Source organism: Manduca sexta, chromosome 12, assembly GCF_014839805.1.
Source record: "Manduca sexta isolate Smith_Timp_Sample1 chromosome 12, JHU_Msex_v1.0, whole genome shotgun sequence".
NCBI lineage: Eukaryota > Metazoa > Arthropoda > Insecta > Lepidoptera > Sphingidae > Manduca > Manduca sexta.
The window spans coordinates 12,561,419-12,578,778 of NC_051126.1; the positions used below are offsets into that span (position 1 = coordinate 12,561,419).

Below are 17,360 nucleotides of genomic sequence, written 5' to 3' on the forward strand. Positions count from 1 at the left end.
ACTAAGGCGTAATCACTTCCAATAATAGAGTATGTCCATGCCCTGCAGTGGGACAGTATATAATACAGAGCTGATATTATTATTAATAAAGCGTCAAATTATAATGATAACTTATATAAGCTTGGCAAAGTATAGCCCAACATCTCTACCAACCCTTACATATGATAGCGCCGTTTTAAATCACAGAGGCCTTGATTATAATCATTTGATATTTTTTTTTCAGTTCCATAATGTCGCATTAAGATGTAATTAGAGTGTTTATTCTTTGATACAACAAAAGCTTTTAATGACTGGTATAAAACTGATTGCGTTATTATCTGGTAGAAACGTATAATCCTGTATTTACTTTTTAATGACACGGTTGTTAGTGACGAGCTAGTTGCTCGCTTGATGGTTAGTGTTATGCAAGAGTAATATTGGAAATACTGGTGGTAGGATTTTATATTCGTCCGGATAGCGAACACTGTACATAAGGTGTTAAAACCCGCCATAGTGGCTCACGCAAGTGTCGCGTTCCGGGATCAGCCTGTGTATATCCGGTTCGTACAGGCCGGCATAATTGTGTCGACTAGCGACGGATCAACGTCTCATCAGTCGACTCTATCTGGATTTACTATTACCATCAAGTGCAGTTTGGTTACTTTTCAGTCAATATAAAAAAGTCTTTTGATAATTTTATCATTAAAGTTATAAAAATAACTATTTCATGCCAGTTGTCATACTAATGGAACAGACCACTAAGCCACTCGCCTCGTACTAAGTTACACGCATGCTCCTATACCTATACCATCTAGAACTTTGATACAAGCATTGTCATTAATAAAAATGAGATGATATGAGGGAACATTGATTTAAAATATAAATCAGATTTTTTTTCTCATTAAAACCAACATCGACAGTTCTACGAAAGAACCTTCAGTTGTTTTGGTGTATTTTCCTGTTTACTGGATATTATTATAATTATGCTATATGCAGTATTTTTTTCAACTTGAATATGTGGACGATTGTCTACCTAGTTCTACAGAAAACTAGGGTAAAGAGACAGCTTTGTTATTTCATTTTTTACTGTTAGTGATAGTGTCGGACATTCTTAAAATCTCTATTTTGAAGTCTCCACTACTATGTAGGCACCATAGGTTAAGGACCGTAACAAACAAAACTGCAAAATGACCTCTAAAAGTAAGTGAAGTGGGGTTTAATATAATGTCGACTGACGAGAGATGATTACCCCTCGACAGTCGACACAATTATACCGGCCTGTTGGAACCGGATATATACAGGCTGATCCCGAAACGCCATACACTTATGGGCCATTATAGCAGTTTTTTACAAGGGATTTTAACACCATGTGAACGGTGGTCGCTATCCGGGCGGATATAAAATATATCCAACCACCAATAAAAACCTCTGCTGCCGAAAAACACGATAAAATATACATTGTTTCAACACTTATGAATAAAACAGAAAATAAAAAATAATTTATAGAATCTTTTATCTCGGTTAAAATTATAGTCTACAATAACAAGTTAAGTAAACACAGAGAACCGCAAGAGTAAATAAAATAAATGCTACATGTAAAAACCGATTTAAATACTTATTGTATGAAGTTAATACTATATAAACAATGGGTAATAAAATAAAACAGAACGGTATCGACGTAGGATATAGCTAGGATAGATGCAAGAAAATGTCTTCAAAATATAAGCTAAGTAAATCTTCTTTTGTAAGTGAAAGGATAAACATTTATATAATAGTAAGAATTACGTGATTATTAATATATATTCTAATAACTGTATTTATTCAAATATAAAATTAATAATATTTTATTTTATTGTAAGTAACCGAGCTTTGTTTACAATTTTAATGTTTACAAATTACAAGTAAGGTATTAAAAACAGAAAATAACATATTTGCCTGGGATATCTAGACTTAGCCTAGACCTTGGGATACCATAAACAAATTAAATACATAACACAATTTTTCTATAACTTATTTGCTTGGTGAGCACTAACAGTATAATTCAAGATAACATTTAATTTCTCACGATTCTATAAAAAACTGTTACAAGGTTATAGACGTTGCTGATTTTATATCACGTGATAATTACCTGACTGCTTAACTGACGTTGTTTTGCGTCTGGCCATACGATGGTGTACGATATCGCTTTGAAGTAAGTTCGAATCCCAGGCAAAGTGATTAGTTAAAGATCAATAGCACAGATGATGGAGGTCGCCCCAATCACGTTACAATTGCTTACACAATTTATGTAACAATTATAATGGAAATGAATTGATTGACTAAATGGCGTAGTTGTATTGCGTGCGCGTTAAGACGTTGAGATTCAAGACGGAGTCTAGAAATTGTAATATGGCGATATGTTCGCCCCCTGTCACATCATGGGACGGAACACATACGGCGAAAAATAGGTATCTATACCTCTTTAGACATAAATGCGTTATATGTATTTTTTTTATTAATAGTCTTAATGACCTACTGCAAGATAAGTCGAATGTAAAGCGATTGTCCATAGTAAACTATGCAATTAATTGTTCGCGTGACGCAAATTTTCTCCTAAATACAGTAGGAGTTAAACTAGGCACTAACTATAATTTCTATTAAAAATATGTGTTTAATGAGGGGTTAGAATTGATCATAGTTATTGATTCTTATTATTATAATAATTCTTGTTGATACATTTCGCGTGGATGCCGCCGAAGAAATTGTTGTGGAAATGTCATTTGTGAACGGCAAATTTATTTACAATATTGAAATCAACGTCATCTACTGTAAGTTAATTGTTAATCAGTTTTATCGCCATTCCGTACGGCATGGCTGTGCATAAAATAAGAAAAAAACAGATTTTTATACAGGGTCATTTTGCATTCTGTTTATAAACGAAACTGCATATAGTTACATACATAGTATCAAGCCTCTATAAGGTTAGACATAGACTATGGATTGCCACTTTGCACGAATCTGGCATACTTCTCTCACTTCCTACATCTTCATAAATCTTTTCATGCATTCCCGCCGATTCAGGGTACTTTCGACCTGGCATTAACTAAGAATATCAGATATCTGACATTCGAAGGTTCGGTGCGGTCGACCCCTACCGGCTCTTCCATCCAAATTCGCCTCATAAGTATATCCTCTTTGTCAGTCTCCTACCATCCATTATCTCCAAATGCCTTAACGACCTTAGCATGCCCTTCTCAATTTGGTTACTATATCTTTTATCACTCCACACATGTCCAACACAGTAGTAAAATTAAAATTATTTTTTATTGATATTAATGTTGTTCGAATCTTACATTTATTGCCGTGTTATTTTTAAGAAGATAAATATGTGGTTTCATTAATGCAATGTAAAAATTACCCTGAAAATTATTTATATGTTATGCTCCCAAACCCGTAATCAGTTTGTAGGGTACGTCTTCTACCAGCACTATGTTAAGAGAGGCTGAGAAGTTCTAGAGCTTTTAGAATGTATAGATTTTCCTCTAAAATGTTTAATCGACGGAATATTAAAATCAAGCTCTGCCCTACACTTAATTTAAAACAAGCACTACCAGGTCAAGTTAAACATGTTCCGTCTTATTACAAAAAGCGAAATAAACCTTAGCTTAAACCTGTACTAACAAAACCAGGCTTATCTGGGAAACCACGGTTTAAATTTGTCCGTATTACAAAACTCATAAAAACCGTAGACTTCTTAGTACCGCCATTTGAACCATGGCCTATATATAAACCACAAATAATTACAAACAACATTCGTTCAATACGACTTCATTCAATCGCAATGTTCCATATACCCAAAAAAGAAAACGTTTTCATACAATGTTAATGATTAAATAATATTTAGGAGTATAAAAAATATTCAGACTTGGTTATTTTGCTCCAAGATCAATAATAGTTGTAACTTCGATTGCAATTTTGTTTAGGTTTCAAGTTTTGACTAATGTTGTATTAGCTGGTATTACATCAAAATGCGTGTTACGAAACGTAAGCTTCCCGCGCATTATATAAAACCTTAACATTAAAAAAAAACTATTGCGGTGACTATTGCAAATACCTTTGAAATTTATTATCAGTGTCTTATTGTATAGAACAATTGACTCTTTGTATTATAGTGATGGATCAACGAAAGAAAAAAAAGATCTGAAAATTGGAGTACTGAGTCGAGTCTATTGAGTAGGCGTGGCGTTTCCAGTAGCTCAACGGCTTCAATATCCTCAATATCGACTGAATCTACCACGTTAATATCCATTTTCGATAAAAAATAACACGACACAACGAAACAGACGCCAATTTCAGAGATAATCTGCCAAATAATTTGAAATTTGATTTGACATTTACGATTTAGACCATCGTCAAACTAGGGGCCGCCGAGGTTTAGGATTAGACCATCAAATAGTCCATGGTTTATCGATAAACCACTTTTTGTAATACCATTTTTATATAAACCGTAATTTGCATAGGTTTAAACCAAAGTTTTTAGTTAAACCTCGTTTTGTAATAAGGCGGGTTGAGTTTTGCTAATTAACTAAATCCTATTTAGCTTAACTGACGTTTTGCAATCGTTTTTGATGGGTTCTTAAATCAATTTTTCGCGTTCATCTATTACGTCTTTTATTCTTGCCAAATTTTTAAGGTTAAAAGAACGAATATTTAATGAATTAATTTGCCAATAAGTTATTTATAGAACTGAATAAAAAAGCAAGTAAATACCTCGCTTGAGGTTAAGCGTCTCAATTGAGCATTCGTCTATAATAACACCAGCACATACAAATTTTAAGAATAATGTCAAGTTAGGGGTCCTTTTCCGCCTAGGGGGGAAAATTCGTCTTTTTGCAATTATGGGCGTTCTAATTGAAGGACAAATTTGATTGCCGTATAGTTTATACGGCATTAATCATAAAATCCCTTTGTTTGGGTGTGGTCCGAAGACCTATTTGGCTTGTATAATTAAAACACTTCAAACTGCTTTTTGACTGATGTATTGAGCTCACAAATGGTGATAATGATAAATGATAATATGTGCGATGCGGACGCGGTATGATTGTGAACTAACGAACTATTACAATATTATAAGTAATTGACGCGTGCTATGTAAAAGTGCTGAGTGCGTATGAAAATATGTACGGTGTAACCGTACATGCTCCGGGAGAGGATAAGCAAAGGGTGATGATATGACATGAGAATGCAATTAACCTAATAACAAGGTGAATAAACAATTTCAAGTTATAACTAAACATAATAGTCCTTAAACAATGTTCTCTTGGGCTCTGAAGATAGGTGCTCTGACAATGGGTGAAGAAGCCCGATCTGATTTGCTAATAACACTCATTTCACTACACTGAACATTACCACTTTCAGTAACACTATCACTGCTAGTGCCACAATAACGACCGTTGTCAGTGACGCGCTGGTCGACTCCAGCACGATCTTGTTCTGCGCGCCGGACGCGTCTCCACGCCATCACTGCTCCCGCGATCACTACCACGCTTACTATTACATAAATTATAGTGTAGTGGTGTACGTCGTGATATGATAGACTATCTACTTCTACGCCTGGCTCCTGCTTCATTTCTTTGATTTGGTCGCTCAATGCACTCAATTGCTTTTTCCAATTTTCATCATCTGATTTGTTTTCGGCGGTAGCGTGCCACAGACTCGATATGTTAATTATATTATTAATCGAGTTGTTATTAGGAATCTCTATACTGGGTTTTATCTGTAGAGAGCTATGATCTTTATTGTGTGCGTAAACCGTAAATGTATTAAATTTTATCGTGCAACCCGGAGCTATACTAATAAGTCCTCCGGCACTTAAACGGTTTGCTGTCATTTGATGTTCGCATATTATTCTAAAGTAACACTCGGAGCAACAATAATACATGTACTTGTTTATCTCATTTAATTCATGCCACGTATCTTGACACGTCTGTATGCTGGACTTACATTGATTAGTGACTAAATCAGTTTCACATAAATTGTCGTCAGATTTCATATCGTAAATAGGTCTTTGTAAATAACACAGGTATGTATCCGAGTCTCTAACACATAACGACAGATCATTTTTGGTTAATTTTATAAAAGAGTCCTTTGCTAAATTAATTGCGATGTATTCCGATACAGGCTCTATTGTGACGATTAGGTTTTCTACTCTTTTGGGCGCCCTTTCAGGGATCGGAATTATATGGTAGATCTCATAGGAGTCTCTGCTAGTTAATGGGATTGTAATTTCAAATAGTAAATATTCACGAAGCATTCTGGTTTTGACCCTCAAAAAGTTGTAAATACTGCGGATGTCCATCTGAATATTCTTTATGGGTAATGCTAAGTCCTTAGATATTTGTGAAGAAATAATACTTAATTGACTTCGTAGCTGCTCTGGTGATAATAGATGGAAGTTGAATCTGCCATGGAATATATCTGTTACGGTGTCCAATAATAATTCTTGAATGCCTTGTAGGGTGTGGAGCATGTTATTTGCTGTTATCGCTGCTAAGGAGAAGTCACTAATATTTGACAGTGAATTTACTCGGTTTCCTAATATATTAATCGCTTTATCCAAGTTTAAAAACTGTTTATTGATGATTTTGCTCTGCTTGTCGATAGTTTCCTCAGATCTTTTAAGTAGATTGTATTCAGCTTCTATAACAGAAGTCTGGTTTTTCCAAAGTCGAGTCAGGTGGTTCTGATTACGTTTCAGCGCCTCTATGTCTCGTTGATATTGTTCGGCGAATCGTTCGTCTAGTACGCCGAACAATGAGTTAGCAATGTAACCGACACCGTTGATGAGTCCGCGCCGGCGTCTGGCGCGGTTGTTTAAATGTTGAGTAAGTAATAAGCGATCATAGTACTCCAGCTCTGATTGACCGTGACGTAGCTGCATAAGGATTACGTCACAATGTGTTTGCAATCGTATATTGTTACACATTAGATCTAAGCGTTTCATGTAGTGATTAAATGACGTAACACCTTGCCAATAAGGGTCCATGTCGTAATATAATATTAATTTCCAGTAATCTCGTACTAAATGCATGTCAGTAATTTTATCAAAATATAGGCCTTGCTTTTCCCGAAATCTTGTGGCGTTATAGGAACACTGTGAATTCATTATTATACCCATAAAATATAAAAGTAATAATACAAGGGAACTAAAAGGTGGCCTTTTTTGGTGCTTAACTCGGTTTGAAACATCTGGTTCCTTGGGTTCTTGATTGTTTTCACTATTTTCAGTAGGTAATACTGATAATTTCACTATAGGACGCTTCAAAATTCCATTTTTTGTTTTCAACGTCACAACTCTGACAAATCCGTCATTGCCAGGGTGCAATTCGATAACTCTTCCCATTGCCCATTTTCCAGCCGGCAAAATAGAGTCGTGAATGAGTACTAGGTCATTGATTTGTATACTGCTATTTGATTTTTTCCACTTACTTCTTGTTGTAATCTGACTAAGATATTCACTTCGCCAGCGTTTCCATACATCATGAAATAATTTTTGAGTTAAATGCCATCTCGTTCTTAAATCATTTTCTGTATCAATTGTTGTTAATGTTGGCCCACCGGTTAGGAAGTGTGCTGGGGTAAGGCAATCTAGGTCATCAGGATCTTCTGACAATGGACAGAGTGGCCTTGAGTTAAGGCAAGCCTCTACTTGAGATAGAAGGGTAGATAATTCCTCATATGTTAATCGTTGCTCGCCAATTACCCTTTTGAGATGGGTTTTCAGGCTCTTCACAGCTGCCTCCCATAATCCTCCTGCGGATGGCCATGCGGGGGCATTAAAATGCCAACTGATTTGCATATTTGCTATTTCGTTCATGAATTCTTCGTTAAAAATGCCTTTTAACTGTTCGTATTCACCTTGTAAAATTTTATTAGCACCAACGAAGTTTGTGCCATTATCGCTATATATATGGCCTGGGGTGCCCCTTCTGGCAGCCATTCGTTTGAGAGCGGCCAAAAATGATGAGGTTGTTAAATCTGATACAACTTCTAGATGTACAGCCTTAGATGCCATACATACAAACACAGCTATATATCCTTTTGAGCACTTTATTCCTCGGCCCTTATTCGCTTTTAGCATTATAAAGCCTGTATAATCGACCCCAGTATGATAGAATGGACGGGCAGGGTTACATCTTGCTTCGGGTAAGTCCCCCATGATTTGATGTTGGAGCCGGGGATTGCTTCTCCTACATGTAACACAAAAATGAAGACGTTTCTTAACGGCCCGAATGCCACTAATAATCCAGTACCGTTGCCTGATTATTGCTAAAGTTAGCTGTGGTCCACCGTGGAAGACGAGTTTGTGAGCTTCATCTATAATTAAATCTGTTAACCTGCTAGAATGTGGTAAAATTATAGGATGTTTTGTGTTGTTGTCCATATGGGCATTTCTTAATCTTCCTCCGACACGAAGAATGCCATCCCTATCAAGGTAGGGGTTTAAATTTAACATTCTGCTTTTATTGCTAACTTCTCCTTTGTCCTTTAATCTGCTAATATCTGCTTGAAATTCTAATTCTTGTATAAACTTTATAACCTTCAATCTTGATTTATTTATCTCTAGTAGGGTAAGATAGGGCTTGGGTATATTCTGGGAAATGAACCTGCTTATCCATGCTAGTATACGAATTGTTCGAGTAATTGTACTGCAATCTGTTAAAAGTCTCATTATAATGCTATTATTTGGATCATATTGAACACTATTAGCATGGTACTGCTTTTTGCTTTCTTCATTGGATGCGTAAAATTGTCTTTGAGGTATATTTAGCAAAATTGATAGCCAAGTAGGTCCTTGCCACCACAAAACGTGATCTTTCAATTGAGTTGCTGTTAAACCTCTGCTGGCGCAATCAGCCGGGTTATCTCCAGATTTTACATAATGCCAGCAATCTTTAGGCATGTTTGCCGTAATCTGCTTTATTCTGTTCGCAACAAATGGTTTATATTTATCTGGATCTCCATTTAGCCACCCTAAGACTACTGTTGAATCCGTCCAGCCATATATATTTGTATTATGTTCACTGATACATTGTTTTACTTTAGTCATTAATTTTGACAGAAGAAGAGCTCCACTGAGTTCCAGTTTAGGCACTGATATGGTCTTATTGGCTGGTACTAATTTTGCTTTGGCTACGACTAATGATACGATTGATTTATTTGTGTACTTTGCTGTAAATAACGCATGCATACGCTTTCGTAGAGGCATCGCAGAATCCATGTAATTCGATATTATCCTGCTGTTCCGTACCGAGCCACCGTGGTACACTTAATTTATCAATATTTTTAAATCATCTCTCATTCTTTGCCATTCTATATAAATATCATTAGGTACAAAGTCATCCCATTGTATGTTAGCAAGCCAAACTGACTGAAATATTATTTTTAATTTAGTACTTATAGGTGCAAGCCAACCTAAAGGATCGAATAGTTTAGATATTTCGGACAGGAGAGCCCGTTTAGTATAGTTTTGTGAAGTTTCGATCGGAGATTGGAAATAAAACTGATCCTGTTGAGGGTTCAGGAAACGCCTAATATTTTTGTGAACTCAGATCCTTTGAAGTAATAATTTTCGAATGAATTTGTATCTGTTAATAATTCTGTGGTGTTTGAAGTCCATTTACGAAGGTTAAATCCTGCAGAATTCAATAATTGTATAAGCTGTCGCTGTAGTGATTTGGCTGCTTCTATGCTGTGACTGCCATGAATTAAATCATCCATATAAAACGATTGATCCAAAACTTGTGAAGCCTCTGGATACCTTTGATCATCCTTAGCTAATTGCTTCAGACACATCATAGCTAAGAACGGCGCGCATTTCGTGCCGTAAGTAACTGTAGTCAACTGATATTCTTCTATCTCATCTTTAGGTGATTGTCTCCAAATTATTTTATGAAACCGTTGATCTATTTCGTTTATAAAAATCTGCCTGAACATCTTTTCTATATCCGCGGTATAGGCATACTTAAACTTTCGCCATCTTTAAAATTAAACATTGCAGATCTTGTTGCAGATTCGGTCCTCGTTCCATTAAATCATTCAGGCTGTAGCCACTTGAGGTTAGAGCCGAAGCATTAAATACCACGCGAAGTTTAGTTGTTAAAGATTGTGTTTTATGGACACAGTGGTGCGGCAAATAACATTCTAATATCTGATTACCGGAACTCGGAGTCATATGTCCTAACGATAGGTATTCATTTATAAACAGTTTATAGTCTTGTGCAACAATTTCATTACGTGTAAATTTCCGTTCTAATTGAATAAACTGAGCTAATGCTTTTAGCTCTGGAATTGCCTAAATGTTTTTCAAAATCACTCTTAAAGGGGATTCTCACAGTAAATCTACCATCGGGTCGACGAGACGTTGTGGATTTGAAGAAATCGATGCATTTTAAATCTTGAGAGCTTAGGGTAGACTCTTCCGTAATATCTTCAATTTCCCAAAACTTTTTTATTTCGTCAATGTTATTCTGAATTACGTTACATTGCAATGTCTTAATATTACCACTCAAGATCCATCCTAAACGAGTATGCTGCGCCAGCGGTAATGATTCTTCTCCTCTGCATATACCTTCTAAAATCACGAGAGAATAGACATCTGCTCCGAATAGAACATCTACAGGCCTACTCTTATAAAATTCTGGATCTGCTAATTGAATATTATCCAAAAAGTCCCACGAAGGCTTAGTAAATGTATAGGAAGGTAGTTTTGTAATAAGGTTTTCATAATTAAAGTTTCCACTTGAAATTCATAATTACTGGTAATTGATCTACACTTGATATGGATTGTGCCCTTACATTGGCTTTCCTTAACTCCGACTCCTGATATGACTCCCTTAAATGCTTTGCGTGGTAGTCTTAATAATTGAGCGGCATGTTCGGTGACTATAGATGCTTGTGAGCCTTGGTCAAGAAGTGCCCGTAGGACATGATAGGATCCATCTGCTGATTCTACTTTGATAAGCGCAGTAGCCAATAAAACTTCTGGTATTTCGGTTTGTAGGGAAACATGTGAACTTCTGTGTAAATGGTCTGGATTCGAACCCGTGGCGACACTCCGCTCGTGTCTTGGTTGCGCTGTCGACGAGCCACTGGGTGCGCTAGTCGGTGTCGAATTTCTCGCTTGCATACATGCGTTGTGCAATACAGTATTGTGACGTTCATTGCACTCGCGGCACCTTTTCTCTGAGAAACATGCCTTATTTTTATGACTATAAAGACAGTTTTACATAAATTATATTTTTCTGTTGTTTTTAATTTTTAAATAATTTGGCATGCTAAGGAATTTTTCACAACTAAAAACTCCATGATTAAGGTTACAAATAGGACAATTTGGTTTTGATTTCTTGATATTGATTATCCACCCGACTGCTAGAAAACGACTGCTTGGTATTATAACCTTTCTGATAAGAAAATTTTGTTGCTGATTGATTATTGGCAGATCTGTTGGTCACCATAGAATTTTCTAATTTCTTACGAGAGGACTCCATGTTCGTAAATTTGCTTTCTAAAAAGTCGAAAAATTCCTGAAGAACTGGTAATTGTCTCGGATTCTTAATGGAATCATTATAGTCATTATAGGTATCATTGTCCAATTTTTGAGACAATATATGGACCAATAGTGGGTCCCAAGTTGAAATATCGACACCTAAATTTTTTATGGCAAATAAACATTCACGAGCTGTGTCATGAATGTTCTTAATGTTTTTTAAAGACGGCTGATGCATTACGGGTATGTTCATTATCAAGTTTATATGAGATCTGAATATGAGCCTGTCATTATTATATCTATGGTTCAAGATATCCCAACACACGTCATAGTTGTCAGAGCTGATGTTTAGGTGTTGTATTAATCGCTCTGCTTCTCCTTTTACCCTGCCTTTTAAGAAACTGCATTTTTTGAGCTTTAGAAAGTGACGGATTTTTATGTATAGCCTCCATAAACAAATCTTTAAAAGAAACCCATTTATGAAAATTGCCATAAAAACATGGTATATCCATTTGAGGAGTAGACTTCTCCCTATGAGATTCTGACCACAATTTAGTATTTACGGCCTTTTTAATTTCAATGTATTTTCTTTCATGATAAGCGAAGGACTGTTCATATTTTTCGTTTTGTCCCTCTAATTCACTATCTATCTCCCAATGCTGCGAATCGATGGCAGCCCATCGAGACTGAAGAGTGCTAAGTAGATCATCGTACTCCCATTTTTCTGTAATACGATCTAAATCAATGCTAGATACGGTATGCATAAATGCTCGGAAGTTACTTGCTTGTTTTCGAAGCATTTCGTCTGTTTTACTGCTAGCTCCCTGACTCGTTGTCTGCTGAGGTGGTACGAACCGTGGAGGGAGTGCCAAAAGTGGCGTCTTAGGTGTCTCCGGTCGGGGTTCCGGTTTACCTAAACTATGTTTTTGAATGTAAGCCCGAACATTTTTCATAAAAATCTTTAGTTTGTTCGTAATGATTGCCGGTAAAATAAGCATGCGTGTAATCATCATGCTCTATGAGTTTGTTATGATTTGACTGAAACTCCGCCCAGTACGATTCAAGGGTTTCTAACCGCCTCTTAATGTAATCAGATGTTTTACGTTCGGGGCTATCCTTTTTAAAATTCCTAAAAAGTTGCTCCATCGCACCAACAACTTGGTTCTGGTTGGCTAATAAATCCTCCATGATAATTGTAATAAATGGAAAGATCTTACTTTTTTGGATGCTGCTGTTTGCACTTGAGGTGTATTAATGCGCTGCTGCTGCTCACACTACGGTATCTGCTGCTGATGCTGTTTACTCACACTTTGATATACTGCTGTTAATAGTCTAATAATAATAATATGCACTGAACTGTATTGTCCACGTTGCTAAATGTTCCGAAAAGTCAGTACACGTGTTATACGAGTCCCGCCTATTCGGAGGCTCGAAGGACCAAAAAAGGATGTTTGGGTGTGGTCCGAAGACCTATTTGGCTTGTATAATTAAAACACTTCAAACTGCTTTTTGACTGATGTATTGAGCTCACAAATGGTGATAATGATAAATGATAATATGTGCGATGCGGACGCGGTATGATTGTGAACTAACGAACTATTACAATATTATAAGTAATTGACGCGTGCTATGTAAAAGTGCTGAGTGCGTATGAAAATATGTACGGTGTAACCGTACACCCTTACTTACTTTTACGGCTACCGAAGTTATCCTTCGATAAGGACCCTATAATTACAAAAAGATGGATTTATCCCCACAGGGTCTCCTGACTACATTATAATTTTCTCGATACCCATTAGAAACCATCACATATAACTGATCAAACCTGTCTATCAATCAAGTAAAACTATACCGTGTATAAAAATATATACTTGTAGTTACTAATTAAGTTAAGGTCAGAGGGTCCTATTCCTTCATTGGCGCGAATCCGGTTTTTTCAAATTTTAGGCGTTCTATTCGGTAGACAATTTTGGTAGGCGTTTAGGTAAGAGAGTCAAATACTCCCCTATTTACCTATATGGCTATCAAAGCTGTCATTCAATTAGAACACCGGTGATTGCAAAAAGACGGATATACCCTGTAGACGGAATAGGGCCCATGAACTTATTGTTTTATTTAAAGCTACCTACAGTTAATCTGTTCTACGTTATTCTTGAAACACTTGTAACCATGAACAATTGTCGATTGATCAATCGGGCGTGAGTAGCACTTGACAGTTGTAATCGCTGCGCCGGCCCGCTGGCCTGCTTACGTCAAGGTCTGAACTACAGCCGCGAGTGCGTCATAGATTAATATTGTATCACTGAGCTACTCGTAAATTTACTACAAGGAAAAAAATTGCTTAGACAAGATGGCTTTTGTTTTTGTAATACTTTGTGATCGATAATATCAATTCCCACTGTGAATAAAACCATTCTTGTAATAATTATACCGCTGAATCAATGGAATTGGATTGCTGCTTATTATTGTTAGCATTTCACGGATATATGTGTCCAGATAGATTAAAATATCTAAAATACCATTGCTGTTCCTATCGTCCCTGCCACTTGATTTCAGTTGATGCTACATCGATTAAAATTTTCTTCCACGAAGACGCGCCCCATTACTTTTTGAGCAGGTGCGTTGTGAGGTGCCGTGGGTAAGGGGACTGACTCAAGCCTTAGCCTTGACGCTATCTATCGTAGTGTGCATGTGCACTCATACTGCTCACGAACTCTAAGTGATTAGAGAAAGTAGTAGGGCGCGTCTTCGTGGACGAAATGATCTATAACACGTTATCAATAGCCATACTTCGTATAAAACAACGTGGAAATGAACGGTATTGTCTATTTATAGCTGGAATTACCAGGAATGTCATTCGTCTATTAACTATAACTACGTCAATAACCTGTGGCTTCGTAACCATGTAATTGCATAGTTCGTAAGTGATTGAATGGTGCCTATCTAATACAGACGTGTACTCCTTAATAGGGTACTTTCTTACTTTTTATTTTATATAGTATTTTATATACAACAGAATATTAATAGAATCAAAATTGATTTAAAAATGAAGCAGTTATTCATATTTGAACTATTGTTGTGATCACAATTGAAGGAGTGGTGGAGTTTGTGTGCTATCATCTCTTTCTTACGCACGCAGCGTTATGGCCAGTGGCACTCGGTGACGTCACAGTTTGCTATTCTTCTGTAATGTTTTTGACAGCTATCCCTTTCATTAAATGTCAAATGTTGGTTAACTTATTTATTATTGCGTGGATTTTGTTTTTTTCCATGTTTTAGGCACATACATTATTGATATTAGTATCTTTTAAAATAATCTACTCAATTATAATACCAGTTAGTTTTATATACTGTTCCTCTTTCATTCACTAATTGTCTCAGGTCTTATTGGACGTGGTGAAATGCCTCCAAATTTGGTAGATTTCACAACCTTCGATTTTTTTTGGAATTAATTCTTAGTCACGTAGATTTTCTCACCACATATTTTTTCCGCGTAAAAGGGCGATAATTGGAAAAAATACACATATGATAGAAGAATCTGTGGTGTTAAGATACTATTACTTTAGACAGAATATCTAGTCAGCTATCAACTTAGTTACCGGTAAAGTAACTCCTACGTCCCATCCTTACAATTAAGTACCTTGACCGTGCCATACGTTTACCTGCAAAGCCTTATTAGAATGCTATTTACAAGCAAGGAAGCGTTTTACCACCATTAGGACCTTGTTTCAATGAAGGAAAGACCATTTAAGGAAAATCAACAACGTAAATAACCTTGCCCGTGACTTCAAAAACATTTGGGGTCGGTGTACTCTTGTTTTGATTGAGTCAATGAGGATTTTTTTGACACAGATACGAGGTGTAGCTCGCGGCAATGCCTGCGACAAATATGTTTCCTGGTATAAAATTCCTAATATCAACTTATCTCACTTTTAATTTTGAATATAATATAGCCTATATATATCAAGGACATGGTTTATTGATATGCTAAATTTCGTCCAAATCTATTTAACGATTGCAACGTTTACTTTTGCAATCTTAAGTGAAATTTACTTCTAGATTGATGAAAAGGAAATTAATGTTTCAAATATCGCAATCTTATGTTCTTTTAAATTATAACATTGAAATTATATATTATGTGAAAACTGTTTCAAAATTAACTAAAACTTTATAAATATTAAAGAAAAATGCACTATTTTTCGGCACTGTAGTTACCGATGACTTCATGTCCATCTATCTATTTCGTTTTATGACAGTTATCCCTTCCAAATAGCGACAACCACGAGTTTTTTAAGTCTTTAGATTTAAACTAACGAAATATTCCTTTTAAAATTGTATTTTTTTTAAAAGTGTCGGTAGCAAATTAAATTGATAAATACTTTAGGAACAGATGCGCGGAATAAAAAAAATTAAATCGATTTTTCTTGTGAAATTTTTGATACAATATCGACATTATTAAAAATGTGAAACTACCAAATTCAAGATAACATATTGGAGATATGGATATATATAATTTTTCTATATTACGGTTAGCGCGCCATTTTGTTAGGGGAGCATCTTAATATATCAACCTTAATTTGACAGCTTCTCAGCTGATGTCTCACTACAGAGTGAAATTAACTACCGTCTAGTAATACAGGTCTGTGAGTAAAATGTAATATAACTACTGTGGATCTGATAAACTAATGAAGTTAGCTCGTCGCGTCATACAATTATAATAAATATTCCTCACAAGATATAGTTTATCTTTTTAAAAATAAATACACAAATTAATATAGAAACCGCGATAAAATCCGATAAATAGTTTTATTTCAATGTCTAACATTACAAATATAAGGAAACGTCAAATAAATACAGAATTATTTTGTTAGAAGTACAGACTATTAACAATAAATAACTACAAGATAAAAGACATTAAGGCGATACCTCAAGGTCCATTTTCATACTTGCCAATACTTGTTTAGTTACCCAGATTAAAGGTGAAACAAAATGTATGAAAATGGACCTTGAGGTATCGCCTTAAAAGCTCCTTTTATGTTGTGGTATTTGTGTTTTGTTTGAAGTCCTTCCCTGTTAAAGACGGCTCTAAGAAAGTTACTCGCACGAAAAATCTTTGAAGTTTTCGATGTCTTAAATAATATCGCTTATGATCGTTTTGTCAAAAAATTGGGCTGAGTAAATGTGAGGCAGTGGGTTCGAATCCTGGTGAAAAAAGCTCTGATCTAGGTCAGAATGCACAGTCGCAGATGCGAAAATGGTATGGTAATAAGCACCTTTTTTTTCAATTATTTTTTGGGGGCACGCTAATTCTCGAAGGTTGTATGTCCGTAATTTGTTGTGCAGTAAGGGAGAGTCTTTACTGTAACTTTTAACTGCAATTTATTTCATAAATGTACAACTGTACATTGTAAACTCATATAATAATATTAATAACAAGGTAAAAGTAATCTAAAGATCCATATACCCAACACTACAAACAGTAAATAAATAAAAAAGGTAACTAGAACAAAAAAAAAATACAAAATGTCACGATAACTAAAAAATATAAACATAATTACAGTAACGTTTAGAGCACTGATTAATTCTACGGGTCCTTATTGTGGTTACAAAAAAAATCCTTAATACTTTCAGTCATTCAATTTTCTTAATGATGAAGGAAAATATGAGGAACCCTGCATACTTGTGAAGTTCTCTATAGGAATTTTGATGGTTTGTGAAGTCTACCAATCTGTTCTAGGCCAGCCTGGTAGACTAAGGCCTAATCCTTCTCAGTAGTAGAGAAGGCCTGTGGCCAGTGGGACAGTGTATAGTGTAGCATAAGATTAAATATAGGGCTGATATTATATTTAATCTT

At 35.7% G+C, this 17,360-nt stretch overlaps 2 protein-coding genes across 2 annotated transcripts in view; both read left to right on the plus strand.

The window, feature by feature from the left end:
• Window positions 1-17,360, plus strand: part of LOC115452130 — a 318,239-nt gene that overhangs the window by 55,752 nt on the left and 245,127 nt on the right. The gene's annotated exons all lie outside the window — the stretch shown is intronic.
• The window catches only part of LOC115451681 (putative inorganic phosphate cotransporter), a 52,577-nt gene that overhangs the window by 942 nt on the left and 34,275 nt on the right, over window positions 1-17,360 (plus strand). The gene's annotated exons all lie outside the window — the stretch shown is intronic.